This window comes from Stegostoma tigrinum, chromosome 2 (assembly GCF_030684315.1).
Source record: "Stegostoma tigrinum isolate sSteTig4 chromosome 2, sSteTig4.hap1, whole genome shotgun sequence".
NCBI classification, from domain to species: domain Eukaryota; kingdom Metazoa; phylum Chordata; class Chondrichthyes; order Orectolobiformes; family Stegostomatidae; genus Stegostoma; species Stegostoma tigrinum.
In genome coordinates this window covers 27,191,865-27,214,423 of record NC_081355.1, presented here as the reverse complement: position 1 = coordinate 27,214,423, position 22,559 = coordinate 27,191,865, and the positions used below count along the sequence as shown (strand labels likewise).

At 38.7% G+C, this 22,559-nt stretch overlaps 1 protein-coding gene across 1 annotated transcript in view; it reads left to right on the top strand.

Annotated features, from left to right (window-relative positions):
- LOC125448769 (oxysterol-binding protein-related protein 10) overlaps window positions 1-22,559 on the top strand; it is a 189,164-nt gene that overhangs the window by 124,060 nt on the left and 42,545 nt on the right. The gene's annotated exons all lie outside the window — the stretch shown is intronic.

The following is a 22,559-nucleotide window of genomic DNA, read 5'->3' as shown; positions in this document are numbered from 1 at the left end:
GGCTGTGAGCATTGCATTATATAAAACTGATGTGAGAAAGAGCATTTGAACAAGATGACTGTAGGTGGCACAATGTTCATAGAGATTGGTCCCCCCCCCCCCGCGCCAATGATTTTTCCCCACTTAGAGGTTGAAATGCTTCCAGAGAATTAGGGAAAGTGTACCTGTGGAAATTAATCTGTTCTTATCTATAGAATTGAGGGAGTGATTGCCAATTCACTTACTGTCATGTGTTGGACAATCGTGATCATTGGGCTTTATTAGTTTCTCTAAATTTTCTATCCTGTTGGATGGAAGCTGTTAAGCATCTCTGAAATTAGCTTGTAAATAGTTATTGATGGATGAGTGCTTTAAAGCTGCATGTTAAGTTTCAGTGGATGACAGAGAAATAAGTGACATTTCTGATCATCACAAATCATGTACAATATCATAGTGAGAGCACTTTGTACTTTATTATTGATGTGCTACACGTGAACCCAATAAATTTGCCAATGAAGAGATGATGGGTGTAACTGATTCACTGATTAAATACGTTATGATGTAAGGTCCTGCACTTGCATTTTTGGGAATGATCTTGTGGAAATTTTGTATGTAATATTTTAGAATTAATTGTTTCATTAACTTTATGTCAACGTTTTATCTCTGTGTGCTGCCTTGTTTGGAAATTGTTTTGTTAGTATTGTCCATCTCTGGTACAGCACCAAATGTCCATGTTTTTAATGTGCCATACTAAGGACATTGTGATTAACAGTAGTTGCATGACATATTTTTACTTCAGCTGCCAAGTGTGCATCTTTGTAGCCTTTATATTGTAAATGAAAACAATTTCAGAAATGGCATTATAGGATTTAGGGACCCTATTGCGGCACAGAGGTAAGGACCTTAAGTCTTGACTAAGGGGTCTGGGTTCCAATCTCACCTGATCTATAGGTGTGTAATAACATCTCAGAACAGGTTGATTTTCCTTCTTTTAAAAAAGGATTTATAACTCTGATTATATGAACTGGATACATTTTACAGTATAAATATAACACTGTGGCAGCAACATCTTTGTGCTATTTTAAGTGAAATAACTACACAGAGGCTGGTATCCCATCACCAAGTCACCCTTTATTTCCACGTGGAGAGTCCTTGACTCTGATCCAGTTTATTCAGAGCCGGCTCTGAGTGAACAGAACCTCTGATAGTCCTGTTTCTATCTGGCAGCCAGGGCTCCCTGATTGAGGCTGTTAATCCGATCCGATTAGGGAACTCGTAAGCAGCGAAGTCCATCTGGCTGACCTCATTGCAATCACTACAGTCTTCCTCCTTTTGAGTCTGAACACCATAGGCTGGTTCTTGTTTTGCAGCTCCAGCCGAGGCGTTTTAGCACCTGGTCAGGTTCTCCCAACGCTGCCTCTGAGATGGGCAACATGTAACACACAGTTGCTCACCTCTTGCATCTGAAGCATCTCAGAAGAAATTCAGTTCCCTTTTCATGTGGCAAAGGCATTGAGGGGGTGATGTCCACCATTCCATCTTGGATCCCGAGGTATCTTCAGTGCTTGATGGAGAGCAAGAACGTATGGAAGGGCAATCAAGGAACTGGGCATATTTTGTTTCCAGACCATTTGCAAGTTTGCAGATTTCATATGTGCTTGTTCAGGACCATCACGCCTACCCAAACTTTGTACATCTTTAGACCTGATCTCATGTCGACCATGCCTCTTGCCTGAATAGGGTCATTCCAATGGTTCCTGCATCAAGCTTCGACCCTGAAGTAAACTGTGTCTCTCGCTGAGCGGAGCCTGGTGTCTGGCATTGGTATGCTGCTTAAAACCACCACCCAGGTCAGGGAAGATCAGATTTAATTTGGTGCGGACTCTTCTCCCCATTAGCAACTCTGCTGGAGGCTATCTTTCCTGTTGCATGACGGGTGGAACTATAATCAAATAGAAACTGGGACAGAATGGTATCTAGTGAAGCTGTAGGCTGTTTCTTTAAGCCTGCCTTCAAAATTGAGGCATCTCTTTTTGCCAAGCCATTTGATGATTGGTATAGAGCTATCCTTATGTGACGAATACCATATGACTTTAGGAAATACTGAAATTCCCTGCTGGCAAACGATGACCTGTTATCTGTGTATTGCAAAAAAGTGCACACATATGGATATCCACAATGACCAAGAATGTTGATCTCATGAAAGGACCCACGTAATCAACATGAAACCGAGTCTGGGAGGAGCTGCTGGTGGTAATTTAGTCCTTGTTGGCACTCTGGGCGCTGCCACATTGATGCAGCTATGACAGCATCCAGTCCTGGCCACCAGACATAACTTGTTGCCAGCATCTTCATTTTGGAAACCCATGGATGACCCTGGTGAAGTTCAGCCAGTTTCTGGCAGCGATCTTTGCTTGGTACAATCACTCTTGTTCCCCATAATAATATGTCATCTTCTACTATGATCTGGTCCCTCCATGCCCACAAAGGTTTCTGTCCTGGTTGTGATGGCCTTATTGTTTCCTCAATCACCACCAGTTGTTTCAGTTTTGCCAGGACCAGATCTTTGTGTTTGCAATCTGTGACTGAAAGTGTGTCCAGAAAATTTAAAACCATTACGTACTCTTCCAGCGCCACTACCACAAGTGGTGTTATTGGGAGGCAGCTCAATTTATGAGTATATGCCACTTGGTTTCCCGGATGATTTTCTAACTTGTAACAGTAGCCACGTAGTATTAGAACCCACTGTGGAAATCAGCCTGAAGCTATGGGCTCTTTTAAATAGACCTAGCAAGGGAAAGCTTGTCCTCTTTTAAGTAGACCTACTAGGGATTTGTGGTCTGTTATTATTACAAAGTTACATCTGTTCAGGTATTGGTGGAACTCCGACTCCAAATATGACCGCCAAGTCTTGGACGTGTACGCTATTGGGTATTTGTCTCCACTCGGCCACTGTCAGCTAATATTTCCCAGTGCCATACAGGAAGCAATCGCATGTCCATACCAGATCTTCATAGAGGTTTGTAGAATCCCTACAGTGTGGAAACAGGACCTTCGGCCCAAGAAGTCCACACGGAACCTTGGAGCATCCCATCCATATCCATCCCCCTGTAACCCACCTAATCTACACATCCCTGAACACTATGGGCAATTTAACATGGCCAATTTACCTAACCTCCACACTTTTGGACTGTCAGAAAACCGGAGCACCTGGAGGAATAACCGACACGGGGAGGATGTGCAAACATTCACAGTCGCCTCAGCATGGAATCGAATCCAGATTGCTAGTGCTGTGAGGCAGCAGTGCTAACCACTGAGCCACCATGCTGCCCATTTGGGATCAAACTGTGCCAGTACCTTTATGTGATAGTAGCTGTTTCTTCCCTTTCCTGAAACTTACGGCTTAGCTATGCTACCATTTCCAAGGCTGATTTTTTTTTAAAAAAGTGTTGATACAAAGCTGCCAGGATGGAGGCCAGGTTAAAATTCTGTAGTAGTTCACCAGCCCAAGCAAAGGCTTAAGCTCTAGTACAGATGTGGGATATGAGGCACCTTTGAATACCCTCACTTTATCTTCCTCTGGGTGTAATCCTGTTTTGTTAACACTGTAACCCAAGCCAGACACTTGCAGTGCCCCCTGGAATGCATGATTTTCCCTTATAAGGCATATGCCCTGCTGGGGTGAATTGTCTAAGGACTACATCCACGTTTTCTTGAGTGCTGTTTATTGGTTTTCCTTGTCATTAGCATGTTCTGGATAAATGGTGGCCTAGGATGAACCTTATAAAATGTGCCCCGTCATCCAGTGAAAAATTTCACCAGTCAGCGATACCACAAATGGCAGTCTCATATATAGGTACAAATTCTTTAATGTATATTAATTTTAGCCTACTGCTGGGAATCCACATTTAGCTGCAATTGCAAGTACACATGGCTCAAGCCCAGTTTCTTGAAGGACAGCCCCCCTACCAGATCTGCATTTACATCCTCTGAGTGTTCGGGTATTTATCTAGCTATGAAAAACTGTTTATTACTTGTTCGAAATCCCCACGAAAGTGAACTGACCTGTTGGACTTCACAATTGGCACAACAGGTGCTGCCCATTCCACAAACTGGACTGGTTTGATGGTACAGAGATAGTAGGAACCTTTGCTTTTCAGCCTTCTGATTTCTGCTTCTACCGTTGCCTACCAGGCAAACGGTACTGGTCCACCTTACGGAATCGTGGAATTGTTGCCTGGTCAACATGCAAGGTAGCCTTGATTTCCTTTGATAATCGCTAGACCTTCCTGAAAACTCCCTTGGAATTTAATTAGGATTCCACTTAGGCAACTATTTTCTCATTGAAAAATATTGAGCCAACTTAGGTGAATCTTTCTCAACTAATTTGGCCCCACCAAGCTTGGGCCCAAGCCTCTTACAACAATCTGTGATAACTGAACTAGTTGCTTCTCATTATAGACAGGAACCAAAGCTGTGCCCTTAACCTGTAAAGGTTCCCTGATATAGGATCTTAGTCTAGCCAAGTTCTTGCACAAATTCAGGGTTGGAATTCAGAGCAAAGTTTGTTAAAGACTTGTTCTACAATCACTGAAATGACTGTGCTGGTATTAACCTCCATTAAAACTGGGTGACCATTTAACCAAACATGTAATTGGGTTCTGATTTGGATGTTGCCACACAATTTAACTGTTCCAAGCTAGATGTAGCTGGACTTTCTAAGATGTTTTCTCTTGGATACCACCCCATGAGTTCCCTTACTCAAATTAGGTATAGAGGGACTCTCTTTAGCAGTCTTGTGTTTGCATACTAGTGGCAACTACAATGGCTTGCTGGTGAATCCTGAAAAAAAATTAACTTTTGCTGAGGCTTGGCTTTGTTTTGTGTTTTTCTGTTGGCTAATCTAGAGTGCCTCTGTTCAGGATATGGCCTGAGTGAGGCCAATCAATTGCCTTCATTCAAGTGATGTTCTCCAAGCTCAGTTGGACTGATGAAGGTGTCCACTTCCATCAAAATACCCTGCAACATACATGTTCCACTTGCCACATTTTCCAATGATATTGCCAGTTGTGCCTGTTCGTAGTCCAGTTGAACTTTTACCTACGGGGTACTTTTGCATGATTACATCATTAATCCCACTTGTTGCCACTAAAATAACTCGAGGCCGGTATCTTGTCACTTAGTCACACTTTATTTACACGTGGAGAGTCCTTGACACTGATCCAGTTTCCTCAGAGTGAACAGAAACTCTGATACTGTTTTCATTTACATTCGAAACACACCGCCGGATGTCAGATTCAGTAAGTGCGCACACATTCTGCAAACACTGCTATTTATATCTGTCAGCCAGGGCTACCTGATTGGGGGCTTTTAATCTGGTCCAATCAGGGAATTCCTATTTGAGGTCCACCTGGCTGAACTTGGTTACGATCGCTGCAGTAAGTGTGTCATTTCTGATCAGTGAGAATCCTAACTGATTTCCCCTCCCTAATTTGGGCAGATCAACCAATTGTAACTGTCATCACCTGTTGAGATAGCTAATTCCACACAGATCAATAATGCGCTCACAAAATAACTGTAATGTTTTCATGTAATGTCCATGTCAGCTAGTTTTACACAATTAGACTCACAGGTTAGCAATTAGGAACTGCAAACTGCCTGATTTCTGCTGTCTAACCACCACTCGAGGCATTGAGACCTGTCTTGACTTCCTGTTTGAGATCAGCTAACTTAATAAACTGGAGACTGAACTATAATCTATCAAGTCTGTATAGTTCACTACAGAGTTATAAAGGGAACACACTTTTCTTTAAAAACTTCTTACAGTTTTACTGGACAATAGAATTTATTCATCATTGTTCACCCATAACCTTATTAGGTATAGTTTATTCTAGATTTTTTAGAAAAAGTGCCAACTAATAATGATCACACTTTATTTTTGGATGTACATTAAAGCAAAATTGTGCAAGTCTAGATTATGTAGGTTACAAAGTGCTAAACACTTTCCAGATGAGCTATTCTCTTCAGCCTGCAAATTACGTAGGAATACTATTGCAGGTTTTTTAAAAAAGATACCAGAAAACATTTTTCGTATATATAAAGCAGCAGCCTACATTTCATTGCACATACCAAACACAGGAAGTGTCTCTTCTGCTAATTCTTTCCTTTACCTAATTTAATTTCTTTTACTACTTGATCTTTCTATTTACTACAAAAACAAAAGTTACAATTGTTTCTTGGATGGTGGATGCATTTCATTGTCTTTTCTGATTTTTTGATCTGTGTGGCATTAGCTGGTCTCAACAGGCAATGATGGGTGCAGTTGGCTTGAAGTTGGGTCTGTTGTCCTTGGAGATCTGGTAGAAGTTTTAAAAATCATGTGGTTGGATAAGCTGCGTGGGGAGAAACTGTTCCCACTTGTACAACTAAGGTACAGATTTAAAGTGATTTGCCAGAGATGCAAGTCCGATGTAAGAAAATCCTTTTTCACACTGATTCAAATCTGGATTGCACATCCTAGAAATATGTTGGCAGTTTCAATTGAAATATTCAACAGGGCCTTGGCTGATGATTTGAATAGAAACAATGTGCAATGGTATGGGGGAAAAGGCAGGAAGTCATGCAGTAATTTGGAGAGCCCGTGTAGATATAGAAGCACAAGATAGGAGCAGGAAGATGCTAATCAGCCCTTCAGACCTGTTCCACCATTCTTCACGATCATGGCTGATTGCCCAACTCAATAGCCTAACCTCGCTTTCTCCCCATAACCTTTGATCCCATTCGCTCCAAGTGCTGTATCTATCCGCTTCTTGAATGCATTCAATGTTTTGGCATCAATTACTTCCTGTAGTAATGAATTCCACAGGCTCACCACTCTTTAGGTGAAGAAATGTCTCCTCATCTCCATCCTAAATCGTCTACCCCCAATCCTCATACTGTGACCCCCTGGTTCTGGACGCACCCACCATCGGGAACATCCTCCCTGCATCTCCACTGTCCAGTCTTGTCAGAATTTTATAAATCTGAGATTCTACCCCCACCCACCCCTGAACTCCAGCGAAAACAATTCCAACCTGCTTAATCTCTCCTCATACATTACACCTGCCATCCCAGGAATCCGCCTGATAAACCTTTGCATTTCTTCAAGAGCAAGAGCGTCCTTCCTCAGAAATGGAGACTAAAACTGCACTCAATATTTTAGGTGTTACCTCATCAAGGGCCTGTATAACTGCAACACCACATCTTTGGCCCTGGACCGAATGGCTTCATTCTGCATCATAAAGTGTCTTTGATTCTGTCATTCTTCATCTGTATTCAGAATTGCTGTGAATTGCATCAGCTTGGAAGAGGTGCTATAACTCCTGCAATACTACAGAACCATTTCTCAAAGTGCCTTTCAAGATAAAGGAATCACGAGAAGTGTACCTAACAACAGAGTTGCAAGCATTTGTTAAGTATCATATATTAAAATGAGAGAAATCTCACTGAATGGAGAGAAAATGCATGCAGGGAAGAGACAAAGGGCAACATTAAAACAAAGCTTTTCAATGGGAAAGTGTGATGAGTGACCATAATATGTATTTTGTAGTTGTACTAAATGTTCTAGACTTGGAAATTCAGGAATAATTTTCTAAAAGCACTCATGACATCAATTCGATCTTGAAAATTGCGATATTGGTTTGAAAGAGTTGCTGGAACTCAAGAAGAATAGGCAGTTGTAATACCATGTAGGAAAAGGTAAAATAAAATGTTCTAAATAATAAAGTAAATACATCTCGTGTGGAAGAGTCATAAGTATAATGGAAGTATTTTAGCATACAGATGCATGTGTAAAGGTAGATAAGGCTATAAAAAGAATCTTTGATTTTGTATCTAGAAGTATGAAAAAAGTAATGATATTGAACACATTTTTTAATTCAAAGTCAGTTTGAATGTTTTATGCTGTTTTCAACACTCCACTTTAGGAACGTTTTTTTTAAAAAAAACCGAATGTGCAGTTTCGAGTGTTGCTAGAGGTAACGCGTTACAATTGTGGAGTGATTTAGGTAGTGCTTTTTGAACTTGAACTGATTAGATTAAGAGGTGGCCGCATATTTATAGTAGGGTAAACAGTGATTTGTATTGGTCAGTAACAAAACAGAAGGACACAAATTTAAGAAAATCACAAGCAAAACCAAGGTTGGGGTGAATTGTGTGTCACAAATGGTTAAAGCAAATTTTATTAAAAAAATTTCAAAGGAGTGGGTATAGGAAGTAATAGACATGTGGGATTACCCTTGATAACTGTGTTGGCTAATGCCACCACAGGCTTTATAGTCCAAATGGCCTGTTTCTGTGTTAACATTGTCGTTTTAATAATTGTAAAGCATACAATGTATACCAGCAATTATTGAATAATAGTGAATGTTTTCATGTTTCATGACACAAGCTTCTCAAATGTTTGCCCAAATGTTCAATTTGCCAGTGCCCTTTCCACTATAAAACCACTTATTCCATTTAGGTATATTTTCCCATGATTCCTTTATTTAAAATTCAAGTAGCTTATTTTTGGTTTTCCCCAGCATAGCAAATTACTATATTCTTTCGCAAATGAAGTCTTCATAGAGTTGCAAGATTTTGAAACATATGGTGAAATTTAATCTTCTTAATAACTTTTATTTACAGATCTCAAAAACAGTTTTTAATGGTAGCCAAAGGCACACTTTTTCAGTACTTGCACCAGAAATTCCCTTTATTTCACATCTTGATGGATTTAATTTAACTTTAACTCCCAGACTGGAAAATCTGATGAGTTCCTCCTGGAGCAATTGTATACCTTATTTTAAACACACTCTGCTTTGAATGATCTCTTCAGCGTGCACCCAAACTCATCCAGTCTGGGTGGTCATTAACTCCTTACTCAAATAAACTTGTGTTAACAAATCCAACTTACTACTTTGTTTTCTCAGGAGCAATTTTATGCACAATCTTCTGCAGAACATTCCAACAGTGAGGGTAAGACTGCAAAAGTCTTTCTTTTAAGCGATGGGTGTTTCTCTAAGGAACAAAAGACCAAGCCCATAAATTTCTGCTCGAACCATGGCACAATTGTTAACCTTGATAGATTATAAATCCTTCGGTAAACAAAATAAATTTAGCGCTCTCAAACTCCTCTTCCATAGCCTCGTTGATTTTTAGAAGCACTCAAGTCAGTTATTAATTTGTTCAGATGCATAGAAAACCCATATGTTTTTAACACAATTCAAGTGTAACACAAAATTATATCAAAATTATACATCAATCTAAACCACATAATACATCAGTTGCTTTCATCCAGCTCTACACCTTGTTATCCCAGTTCTCCAGCATCTGCAGTTCCTACTATCTCTGATATGCTTTTTTTCTCCTGTTCTGTTACCCTGATGTCCTTTTATGTAAGGTATTATTTGGTCTGGTTAGCATGCAAAACAATGCTTTTCATTGTATCTTGGTACATTGGGGAGGCGATGGCCTAGTGGTATTATCGCTAGACTGTTAATCCCAAAGACCCAGATAATGTTCTGGGAACCTGGGTTTGAATCCTGCCATGGCAAAAGGTGGAATTTGAATTGAATAAATATCTGAAATTAAGAGTCTAATGATGGCCATGAAAACTATTGTCAATTGCTGGAAAAACCCAACTGGCTCACTAATGTCCTTTTTAGGGAAGGAAACTGCCACCCTGACCTGGCCTACATGTGACTCCAGACCCACTGCAATGATAATAGTAAATGTGACAATAATAGTAAATCAAATTCCTGGCTGCAATCTCAAATAAATATGAGCACCATGCAGTGGCCTTTGTTCCTTTTGACAATGCAAATCCTAGGTTCAAAAATATCTTGTCAAGATCATTTGTGACCATGCATGCCATTTAGAATTTCCTACATTTTTAAAATAAGCATATGCCTGTAGCATTGAACGATTTGGAGTTGTATGTAATGCAATATTTTGGATACTGAACATTGTAATAATCATTTGCAGATTGAACTGAACGTAATAAAGCCTGTTTGATTCTCCTTCATTCCTCAAATGACAGGTTGGTTTGTGAAAATTATTTTCAGTTTGGCAAAAAGTGCAACCAGTGATTGTGGACTAGGGAAGAGTTGTTAGTAATCTTTGTTTTCCTTTTGCCATGTTGCACTTAGAGTTTTGGGAGCTGTATTTTTGAATAAAAACATGTCCAACGTGCACTTTATTTCCTTCCTGTTGATGTCTTTGGTTAATGCCTGCTCATTTGACAAGCTGAATACTTACCTGCCATCTACTATTGCATTGCTCAGTGTGCCCGAGACTTGTTTTACAATGTCAATGAAGCTGACATTGAAGATTGTATGATTTGCCCAAGATGGAATAAAGGGGAAAGAAATCCTAACGGAAGATAAGGAAGTCGAACAGGAATTGAAACCTGTAAAGACATGATCTGAAAACAATAAAAACAAATGAAAGAGTTGCTAAAGCAAAACCAACAGCAATGAAACAGAAAATTTGAATGGTTAAAATAAATTTACACTTTCTCACTTTTTTTACTCCTTTTTCACTTTTGTTTTCTCTTCCTAAAGGTGATGCATGCTGCATGAGTAGTGATTATCATTTTGCCTTTAAAGACAAACATTAGATTGCGTTTTAACAAAAACAAAGGTCAACAGGATTATTCATGATATTGTATTGCAATCACTCTTTACTGTAATTCTCTCAATGTTTTTTGTGTTGATGGCTGTTGCTGCTGTTTGTGTACTTTGCGTACTGCTGTGATGGTTGTTTTACTGTCTCCTTAATTCATTTCACTTTCTATGTTTACTCCCATTGCCATCTACCTGGCAGGTTCACCTTGCTTCATGCTTCCATCTTTAGCATCTCCTTTGACTTACATAACTTCACTCTTGTAACATCTTTTAAGCCCAAATCATGTTCCTTACCTTCTCGTTCATTACAGTAGGGAGGTGTATGATAGGTGAGCAGTATTGCATACAGTTTAGTAGTTTGTGTTTAAATTCATAATTTTGGTTGCAATTTACAAATCTGTGTGTTTGATATATTAAATCACACTGATTTGTCACTGCATATAATTTGAACTTAGGTATGTCAATTTTGGGTGGCACGGTGGCTTAGTGGTTAGCACAGCTATCTCACAGCACCAGGGACCCAACTTCAAATCTGCTGTCAGGCGACTGTCTGTGGAATTTTCACATTTTCTCTGTCTCCATGAGTTCCCTGGGTGGTCCGGTTTCCTTTCACAGTCCAAAGATGTGCAGGCTAGATGGATGGGCTGCACTAAATTGCCCATAGTGCCCAGAGATGTGTAGACTAGGTGGGTTAGCTGTGGAAAATGCTGTGTTACATAGAATAGGATAAGCTGGTGGTTCTGGGTGGGATACTCGTTGGAGTGTTAAGGATAGTTCGCATGTGGGACAAACGTCCTGAGGAAGTCATCAATGGTGGCACAGTTACAATGCATGAATACATTAATAGCAAAGGTTTGGAGGGATACTGTCTGGAGGGGGTAGATGGGTCTAATTTAGTTTGAGATTATGTTCGGCATGAACTGGTTAGTCTGAAGGGTCTGTTTTCATGCTGAATGACTCTGGTTAGGAAGCAAGAGATCGTGACCTGTAAGTGCACAGGTCCCCAAAGGTAACAGTGGTTGTAAAAACAGCATTTGAAATGGTCTCCTTTACTGAGAGGTAGAGAATATGAAAGTTGGGATATGATGAAAGTGTAAGACACTGATAAGGCAACAACTGGAATATTGTGCACTGCTTTGGTCACATTACAGGAAGAGCGTAATTACTCCAGAGAGAGCACACAAGATTTATTAAATTGTTCCCAGGGCTGGAAAATTGTAGCTACAAGGAGAGATTGGAGAGGTTGGGTCGTTTTCCGTGGAAGACAGAAGGCTGAGGGGTGACGTGATTGAGGTGTACAAAATTGTAAGGAGTAGAAATAGAGTAGACAGGGGAACCCTTGATGAAGGGTTCAAAAACCAAGCATCATAGATTCAAGCTAAGTTGCAGTAGGTTTATTGGGCAGGAAAACCCTAGTGAACAATACAAAAATGCAACATTGCCTAATACATTTTTGAGCGGTAAAGAAGTAACATGATGTCTGTTTGCTATTTAACTGAATTGGTGTCTGTATTGGAAGAATTTCATACATATGGCCATAAATCAGAAGTTTGCAGACAAAGAAAACACTGCATGTTATTATAATGGAGTTTAAAAATACGAAAAAAACTATAATACACAATTAAAATAGTGTTGATTTATTATCCTCAAGTATAATTTTGAAGATAACAGATTACAAATGACAGCGTTGTTACAGATTTAGAATCTCTTTTGAAGAAATAAAAATAATTGAATCCAATAGGAAACTGAAGAAGAATAATTAAGGCTCCCCGAAAGATTTAATGTCAAGTTGGGTAAAAAGAATGCTAGATTGGATATTTGGAGAAAAAGAACAGATGAAAATTACTTCCAGATTAACCAGTGAAACTGAGCAAGTTGAAACAAGTTGATAGTATTGCATTTAATGGGTCTTTTAGTGGATGATATAAATCACCGAAAAATAAATGAAAGCACATATATTTAATGTTTTCTTTAAAAAATTGATAATGAGTGTAGACTTAATAGAAGAGTTCAGTTTCTAGAAGAATACATGGATAATTTCATTAACAACCTCTACAGATTAGTGGAAAACTATGATTATGCAGCTTTGAAATGTCAATTCATAACAGATTTTTAAAAAGCAGGTGGAAATACTAAAGAGCCATTGCCAGGTTTTTTTGAGTTCAAGGAAGATTTAACCTGTGAATAAGCTTCTCAATCATGCTATTACTAGAAAGCAAGAGTTACAGACATAAAAGCAATGAACCAATTGCAAGATTCAGCAAGAATGACACCACCTATAAAGGTTCCCAAAAGATAAGATACTTCTATGGAAGGATAAATGTGGGCTAACTGCCCTGAGCCCCTCAATGGAATCTTAGGCCATTGGAGGAGACAAAAGCTGGGATGGGGGTGACTTTTTGAATAGTGAGAGCACTTTGTGATTTTGTGTTAATTTCTGGTTTTGTCTGAAGATAGCAAAACACCAATAGCGCAAAGCCTCCCTCCAACCCCCGCACCCCACCAGCAGTGGATCCAGGCCACACAATGTGATTTCCTTCGACCACTTAACCCCAAAAGGAATGACTCTGTTCTTACCTGAGATCTCAATGGAAACAGGCATTGTTGTTTGCTCCTCATAGTTATACTTGGGTTCAGCTAGTTACTGTTGATTTATTGCATGAAATCAAGAGATATAATTATCTTCTTATGCAATACAAGTTCCCCTTCTTATCGAGACTCTCTACCTGTTTATCCCCAATCACTGATTTAATTAGCATCCTTAATTAAAGGGTTAAGTAGATGATTAGATTCATCTTTAAAAAGAAATGGTCACAGTAAGAAGCACCAAGTACAGACCAATAGCCCAATATGATATGATTCAGGCTGACATTTCAGTGGAGTACTGAGGGCATTGCCATTCATCCAGTACAGTGTATGCATTTAGATAGGTTTGAATCTATGGCACTATTTGAAAGAAGATAATTAGAGTTCATCAGGGTCTGGCCAAATATTTTCACTGAACTGACATTACTAATCAGGTCAGGTCAGACCTGAAATGTTAACTCTGTTCCTTTCTTAATAGATATCATGAGACCAATTATTTCCACATTTTCTGTTTTTATCATTGGTCAAGCTCAAGGATTCAGAGTTTTAAAGCCAGCTGTAATAAATAATTAGCTTAAAGATAGAAAATGTCTGAGTTCTGGTAACCTTTTCTTGACCAGGTAACTATGGACATTGGTGTTGAGTTAGTGCTAGGACCACTACTTTTTTTAATGGGCATGTGCAGGGTTATGACTGATAAGGTGGTAAAGAAAAACTGTTTCCATTTGCTGATCGCTTAAGGATTAGGTGACACAAATTTGAGGTTTTCGTCAACAGATGTTGAGGACGAACTTTTATATGCAGTTAGTGGTAATGAGTGACTTGAAATGTGCTGCTGAAAATGCTGGTGGAAGCAAACACTACAAATTATTTCTAAAGAAAATTAGATGGCCATTTGTAAAGCGAATAAACTATAGGGATAGAGTGAGGGAATGGAACACCTCAATTGCTCTAAAGAAAGCCAGCATAGATTTGTTGGGTCAGTAATCACTTCATGGCATAATGAATTTTTGACATTCTACACGTTTGTAGAGATTACCTCAGTTGATAACAGTCTAATATTATGGACCAAACCAAACCCCCTTAAAATATATTCAGAAGGTAGTCTAGACACTAACCTTCTATTGTAAAGGTAAGTATAAGGTGCTGCGTTCCACGTGCAATCTGACTGATCAAACTGGCAGATTTGAAGCAACAGACAGTTTATTCACATACTATAAAAAGAACAAAAACAAAATTGCTGGACAAGCTCAGCAGATCTGGCAACATTCGTGGAGGAGAAAACATAGTTAATGTTTCTGGTCCGGTGATCCTTCCTCAGAGGGGAAGGGACCCATCTGAAGAAGGTTCACCGGACCCGAAACATTAACTCTGTTTTCTCCTTCACAGATGCTGCCAGACCATCTGAGCTTTGCCAGCAACTTTGTTTTTATTCCTGATTTACAGCATCTGCAGTTCTTTTGGTTTCTATAAAAAGACAACACTGGAATAACAACTCTATTGGAAAACATAGTAGAATAATCTATTATTCTGTTATTAAACATAACTGTTCCAAACTAGTAACATGCCTTTTGCCAAGGGTGTGTTTATGGTAAGTTCAGAAAAATAGATTACCTTCACAGGGAATTCTCCAGTCTGCTAGGATTAAAAAAAAAAATCAAGAGAAAATTTGTCTGTGTGTAAGAATTTCAAGAAGTACATGAACACATACTTGCACATATTTAGAGCAGGGAGAGATATACTGCAGCTTCCACCTGCTTTAAGACCTAACAACAACCACTGAAAATGAAAAATTAAACATCTTGGTTCTGTCAGAGTTTTACCCTACCTATTCATTCTGCTATTTTTCCAACTACAAAAAAAACCCCAAAGTCTCGAGCTGTTTACTTTATTGGCTATAAATCGACAGCTGTGCATTTCTGTTTTGAAACCTGTTTTCAAAAAAAGAGAATGAAGTATATCTCTTAAAGCCATAATATGGTCACACCTCCCCCACCTAACAAAAAAAGAACTATTTTTAAAAACCATTAGTCTTATGCTATTAGTACACTACAAAATATATACATTATATTGACTCCAAGCATGCAAACATTCAATATTACAGTCTATTTCAGTTTGTTTTTCGCACAATCGTATGCCTCCATCTTCCTCCTTCAAAATTGCAACAACACAGGCAATTATGTTCTCCCACCCTGCCATATATAATTTTCAGATTGAATGGCTACAATAATAAGCTCTATCTAACAGTCCAGAATTTTTATCCTCAGATTTTTTCCAAAAACTTTAAAGGGTTATGATCCGTATTTACTGTTGTCTGAGACAGATTACTGGCAATATAAATGTTGAAATGTTGTGACACCAACACCAAGGTCAATGTCATCTTTTTTAATTGTGGAATATTTCTGTTGTTGATGATTATTTAATTTTCTGGCAAAATACCGAATAGATCTTTATACCTTCTCATCTTCTTGCAAGAGTATTGCACTGACACACACACCGTTCACATCAATAGCCATTTCGAATGGCTTTGCATGTTTGTGTAGCTAACACTGGCGCCATGGTTAGCACAGCTTTCAGGCTGTCAAATGTCTTCTGACATTCCTCTGTCCACTGAAATTTTCTGCCCTCCTTCAACAAGTCAGTCAGTGGAGCAACCACGTTGGTAAAATTGAGTTCAAACTTCCAATAAGAAACACTCGGACCCAGGAAGCATAGTATTTCCTTCTTCATCAATGATAATGGAAGCCCCCCCAATAATAATTGTTTTCACATGCCGTAGGGCCATCTTTTAATGTCCAATGACATGGTGCAGGGGTGGGACTTGGAGTTTTGCAAACACACTCTTAGCCAGGTTTATCACCAAGTCTGCCTCTTGAAGTTGATCGAACAATTACAATAGATACCACACGTATTCCTTCTGTGTGTGACTAAAAATCACCAGCTCGTTGATGTACAACAGAAAATTGGGTAACCCTGAAATGACTTTATTGATTAGTCTTTGAAATGTGGCTGGCATATTTTTCAAACCAAATGGCATGACTTTAAACTGGTACAGTCCATTTAGTGTTATGAAAGCAGAAATTTCCTTCACTGTTTTGGATAAAAATACCTGCTAATATCCCCTAAGTAAGTCCAACTTTGAAATACAAGTTCTTTGTCCACCTTCTCCATGCAGTTTTCCAGCTATTGAATAGGATATGAATTAGATTTTGTAACTGCATTGACCTGACAATAGTCCATGCATAATCATTGGGTAGCATCTGGTTTTGGTATCAATACTATGGGCGAGCGCCCTTCACTGCAACTCATTTTATATATTGTGTTTGAGCGTGTGTTCAATCTCTTTTTGCATTTATATCAACTTTAGAGGGTTAAGTCGATAAGGATGTTGCTTAATTGGAACAGTATTTCATGTATTTACATCATGTGCAATTAGATTAGTAGTTCCAGCTTATTCCCACATACCGCCCCATTTGATTGTACTAATTCTTCCAGGTCATTTCGATCTTCCTGTGGAAGGTAACCCAGTAAATTATCCCAATTTATAGCAACTTTCTCATTGTTCAGTTAATTTCAAGAATGTCCAATTCAGAATCATCTGAACTTGGTTCTTCACTTTTTGTTGTAACCAGTGACACAATCTCATTTTGCTTTTTTTTTCCCTTCCGAAATACCTTTTAAGCATATTCATACGATGTACTCTGAGATTACTTGCTATCCGGCATTCTTATTAAATAGTTCACCACACCCAATTTACTTTTGATTTGATAAGGCCCACTAAGCCTTGCCTTTAAAGGTTCATCTACCACTGGAAGTAACTAACACTTTATCTCCACTAGCAAAATTGTAACTTTTTGATTTCCTGTCTGCTTCCTGTTTCATTACATGATGTGCTACTTTCAAACGCTGTATAGCCAACTCACTCACTCTATTTAATCTTTCCCTAAAATTTGACACACAGTCCAAATATGTGGTCTTTGATCTCTGACTCACCAATTTCTCCTTAATAATTTCAGTGGATCCCTCACCTCATGGCCAAAAACTAATTCAGATTGACTGAATTTAGTTGGCTCATTAGGTGCATCCTAACTGCAAAAACTACAAGTGGAATTCCTTTATCCCAGCCCTCTGGATAGTCTTGACTGTCAGCCCTCAACATGGTCTTTAAAGTTTGATGACACCATTCTAATGCTTCTTGTGATCCTGTGTGGTATGCAGTGGATATGATTGTTTTACTCCTAAGCTATTGATAATTTCTGTGAATAATATTGATATAAAATTTGACCTTTGACCTGAATGTGTAACAGTGGGTAGTGCATATCTAGTAAAGAATTTGAGTAGCTCTTCTATAATTCTTTTAGCTGTGATGCTAAGTAATGGAATGGCCTCTGGAAATCTAGTAGACATATCCATTCTGGTCAACAAAGACTGTTTCCCACTTTTTGTTTTAGGTAGGGATCCTAAGCAATCATTAAGATCCTTGTAAAAGTTTCCTCAAATGCAGAAATGGGTATAAAGGGTGCTGGTTTTATCACTGCCTGAGGTTTTCCAAATACCTGACATGTATGACGTGTCCAGCAAAATTCATCCTTATGTAGTCAGGTCAATAAAAATGTTTTTGTATTTTGGCTTGAGTTTTCCTTACTTCCAAATGACCACCTAATGGTAATTAGAACAAAGAATAATGTAGCATGGGAACAGACCCTTCAGCCCTCCAAGTCCCTGCCGCCCTTCTATACTAAAACTGTCTTCACTTACAGAATCCATATTGTTGTGTTCCCTCCCTGTTCATGTATTCATCCAAGTACTTGTTGAATGCTGCTATTCATATGGTACCTACAACACTTACTTTCTACAACCCACCAGTAATACAGCTTGATGAACTCCTGTCCATTTTTCATCTGCCTGTGTGTGTTATGGACTCCATTTCTTCATCAAGCTGTCATTTTCAAGATAATAACATTCTAGGACTCGCTTAGATTCTTCTTCTGTATATGATGTTTGATACGGCTGCTTTAATATTTCATCTTTCCATAGAAATTTCTGTGAGCTAAAAATATCTACCTTGTCCTCCCATCCGTTCTCATTTTGTCTCAATCATTTGATCAAGTATAGTCTCAGATAATTGAACTTCAACTTCCTTATCTTTATTCTTTTATTTTTTCCTCCTGCTTCAGTCTATGGCTTTGTGACCTTGTTACCACCCAGTCAGGAAAAATCCCAGCATATACTTCCTGTAACACCTCAGTTGCCTGATATTCCACTGGCTTTTTGACCATGGTTGACATCACTCCCATCTGTGATCCAGCTATGTCATTATCATGGATAAAAAATATATTTCCGGAACTGAGAATTTTTCTATTATTTCCATCACTTTTCACCGGGCTCCCTAGCCTTACTTTGTATAATGGAGTGCTGTTCTTCTCACCATGAATTCCAATGCTCCTACTGAATTACATGTCTCCTTAGCTCTCACCATCAGAGATTAACTTGCTCCCATATCTCTTAGAATCTTAACTTCTTTACCAGCTTCTGCTGGCATATGTGAGTAAACCTTACCCTGACAGGTAAATTCTTTAAAGAGATCTGGAGCTTTCTTTTCAATGAACTGCTGATTAGGTTGTATATTCTGGTGCAGTATTTTAGCCTCTTTTGTTCATTCCTTTATCATTTCAACTAAATTCACTGGCTTATCTTGTTTTTCCAACATCTGTCTTCCCAGTGTTTTTTCTAAACCACCAACACTGAGACTTTATATGGCCTACTTTATTGCAGTGAAAAACAGCTGACCTTTTTTACTTCTCTTTCCCCTTCGTAGGTTTCCCTTTTACCCTGTGGTAAACTGTCTTTACTATCTTCAAAGAGATCTCCTTTTCCCTTACTACCTGAGGATTTCTCTTTCCAATTCCTCACCCCACAATCATCTACTATTTCTACTGCTAATCTTGCAGTCTTTTATCTCTGCTCTTCCACATATGTTCTCACTATTTCAGGAAGTGAATTTTTGGACTCCTTCAAAAGAATCATCTCCCTTAGACGGTCATGTATTTGACATACTTTCAATGCTCTTATCCACCTATCAAAATTACTTTGATCCTTTTAAACTGTACATATGTTTGACTAGGTTCCCTCCTTAGATTCCTGAAATATTGTGTGTAGGATTCTGGTACGAGCTCAAATGCACTTAAGATGGCTTTTGTCAACTCACCAGATACCACCTCTGATAGTAATACAAATACCTCACTAGCTCTATATACCAACTTTGTTTGGATCAACAATATCCACATGGTCACTGGCCATTTTATTTGTCTAGCTACTTTCTCAAAGGAAATGAAAAAGGCTCCTACATCCTCCTCATTGAATTTGGGCAATGTTGGACATATTTAAAGACTAAGCCTTTGGCTACAATGGGATTGCTCTCCATTATTGTCCTCACCACTACTACTATTTTCTACCTAACACACTGCCCTTTTAAGTAGACCTTGAGTTTTTAGTTCCAATATTTAAAGTTCAAAAACTCATTCACGCTCCCTTTCTTCTCTCTCTTTCGGCCTTTCTTCTGCTGGGGCCTTCCTTTCCTTTACTTTTTCCTCTGTTTTCATCACAATTCAAACTTCCATTCCCTTTTCATATTTGAGCCACTTCAATTTTAATTGAATTTTAGCCATTTCCAAACCTTCCGATAGCATTCCTGGCAATTATAAATGCTGTGCGATTGCCACAATTATTTCCCCCTGCCTCACAGACACAGGCAACTCAAACTGCAGCTTGTTTGCTGATTCTGAAAGCTTTGCCTTGCTCACTTTCTGTAAAACGCCCTAAGTGAGTTCTTCCATTGTCAGAAAACTTAGTGACTGAAAGAGCCATTATTATATATTCACTTGGTTTGGCAGCATTTGAAAAGAGAGGAACAGAATTCAAGTTTTAAGTTGATGATGTATATCCAGCATCAATTAAGTTCGCCCTGCATTGAATCATTAGAGCTGCTGCGTATTTCTAGCTGCTTCTGCTTTAATTTCTGATTTCCAGTATTTGTTGTGTTTTTCTTTTGTGTGACTATAAAATTATCTGATTATTATCATATTATTGCTTATTGGACCCTGCTCTTTGTTAATTGGCTGTTGCCCTTCTTACATTCCAAAATGCACTTCAAAAGTGCTCTATTCGCTCTAAAATTCTTTGGGAGGCAGAGGCCATGAAAGATGCTTTATCATTGTAAAGTTTAATTTATTTCTAATGAAATAAAGTACAAAAACAATATATTTAGAAGTAAAAATTAAGCTTTTTCTAAAATTAAATTCAGTATAATATTGTACATTGAGCATTATTTGATGAACTTCTGATTGCCTGGGTCAAAAATCACATAACACCAGGTTATAGTCCAACAGGTTTATTTGAAATCACTAGCCTTTTTAGCTCTGCTCCTTCCTCAGGTGCAGTGTGGTGGAAGAAGAGGTCTACCAGTATATCATGACAGTGGTGGAGAGAGTGAATGTTTGTGGACATCGTGACAGTCAAGTTGATTGCTTTGTCCTGGATGATGTCAAGCTTATTCAGTGTTGTTGGAGCTACACTTAGCCAGACAAGTGGAGAGTATCCCATCACACTCCTTTCTTGTGCTTTGGCTTTGAGAGTCAGGAGATGAGTTACTCACTGCAGGATTTCTAACATCTGATCTACTATTGTAGTCACAGTATTTATGTGGCTACTCCAGTTCAATTTCTGGTCATTGGTAACGCTGGTTGTCGATGGTGGGGATTCTGTGATGGATAATGCCATCTTCTTTTGTGTTGAGTATGATTGCAACCAACGGGGAGCTTTCTCCCTGAGTTCTATTGACTCTAGTTTGCTGGGCTCCTTGATACCATACTTGGTCAAATGCAACTTTGATGTTAAGGATAATTCTCTTATCACCCTTTGGAGGTCAGCTCTTTTGTCCATGTGTGAACCATAACTATAATGAGGCCGTCTGGCCCTGGGAGAGCCCAAACTGACCATCAGTCAGCAGGGACTTAGCACCCTCCTTGAGTTTACTGATTTTTTGCTACAAATGCTGAACTCTTATTCCACCTCCCTTGCGCTTGCTGTAGTTGAATTTGACATAATCCTTATAATCCCATGAATTTGCATTCATTGGAAGTAATTGACTTACATAATGGTTATTAGATTGCTGTAAGGTACTTTACCATGCTGCATAGGCAAAGAATAGTCTTGGTGGTGATAACATAGTGGAGAATTAATTAGGCCATGAAGTAGATTGTTAATTTTTAGGATTGTCAGAAAGAAATGATACAAATCAATGTTTATTCTCCCAACAGCAGCCTGTGTTCTTTCTTAGGCCAGATGATACTGAACTAAACCCAATAGAGTTGCTTCATAACAGTTGGCAACAAAAATACACAAACATAAAAATATTTTTTGGGGAAGGCCCTGGATCACTAAGTTTATATGTGAAAATTTGGTGGAAACATCAAGAATCAAAGTCAGGTCGCAGATAGCGAGGACTGCAGGTCCAGAAGTTAGAGTCGATAAAATGTGGAGCTGGAGGATCATAGCAGATCAGACAGCATCAAAGAAGCGGGAAAATCGATGGTCCTGCTCTTCTGATGCTGTCTGACTAAAGGTAAGGTCGTTGGCAGAAGGAGTAATGACAATGTGAGAAAAATATTCTTTTACACGGTTGGTAGTTAGAATCTAGAATGCACTGCAAGAGAGTTTGATGGGGGCAGATTCAGTTGAGGCACTCAAAAAGAACTTAGTGTTTTTCTGGAAGGGAAGACCATGAATGGTTCTAGTAGAAGTTGAGGGTGTGGTACTATGTGAATTGTTCAGTCAGAAAGCCAGTACAGACTCAATGGATCAGAGGATCTCCTTCTGTGCTGGAACAATTTCTCTGATTCTCTGATGAGTAAATTTATTATATTTTGACCTCTGACATCTTGCACAACAAAGTTGAGTTCTGAGCTGTACAGTAGTAATCTGCAATCACAGAAGCTTAGCATTAATAAAGGAAAATCATGATTACAGACAGTAATACTATTACCAGGTAAAACTGGAAAAATTGCCTCAGAGCTATCTGAATCCTCCAGATTGCATATTATTTTGTACATCACTATGATCCAGATTCTTCTGTTTTCATTTAACCGGTGATATATTCCACACAAGCTTGTTGTGAGCTTCTCAATAGAACTATCTATTGTTTCATTCGCCCTACTTCCAGAATAAATCTGTATTTTATCTACACTTTTAGCATCATTATTTTATAAGCTATATTCAAGATGTCATAAAGGTTTCTCACATTATCTTTTGTGAGCAGTGTAAAAAGAACTAAATTATCTTCTTTATTCATTC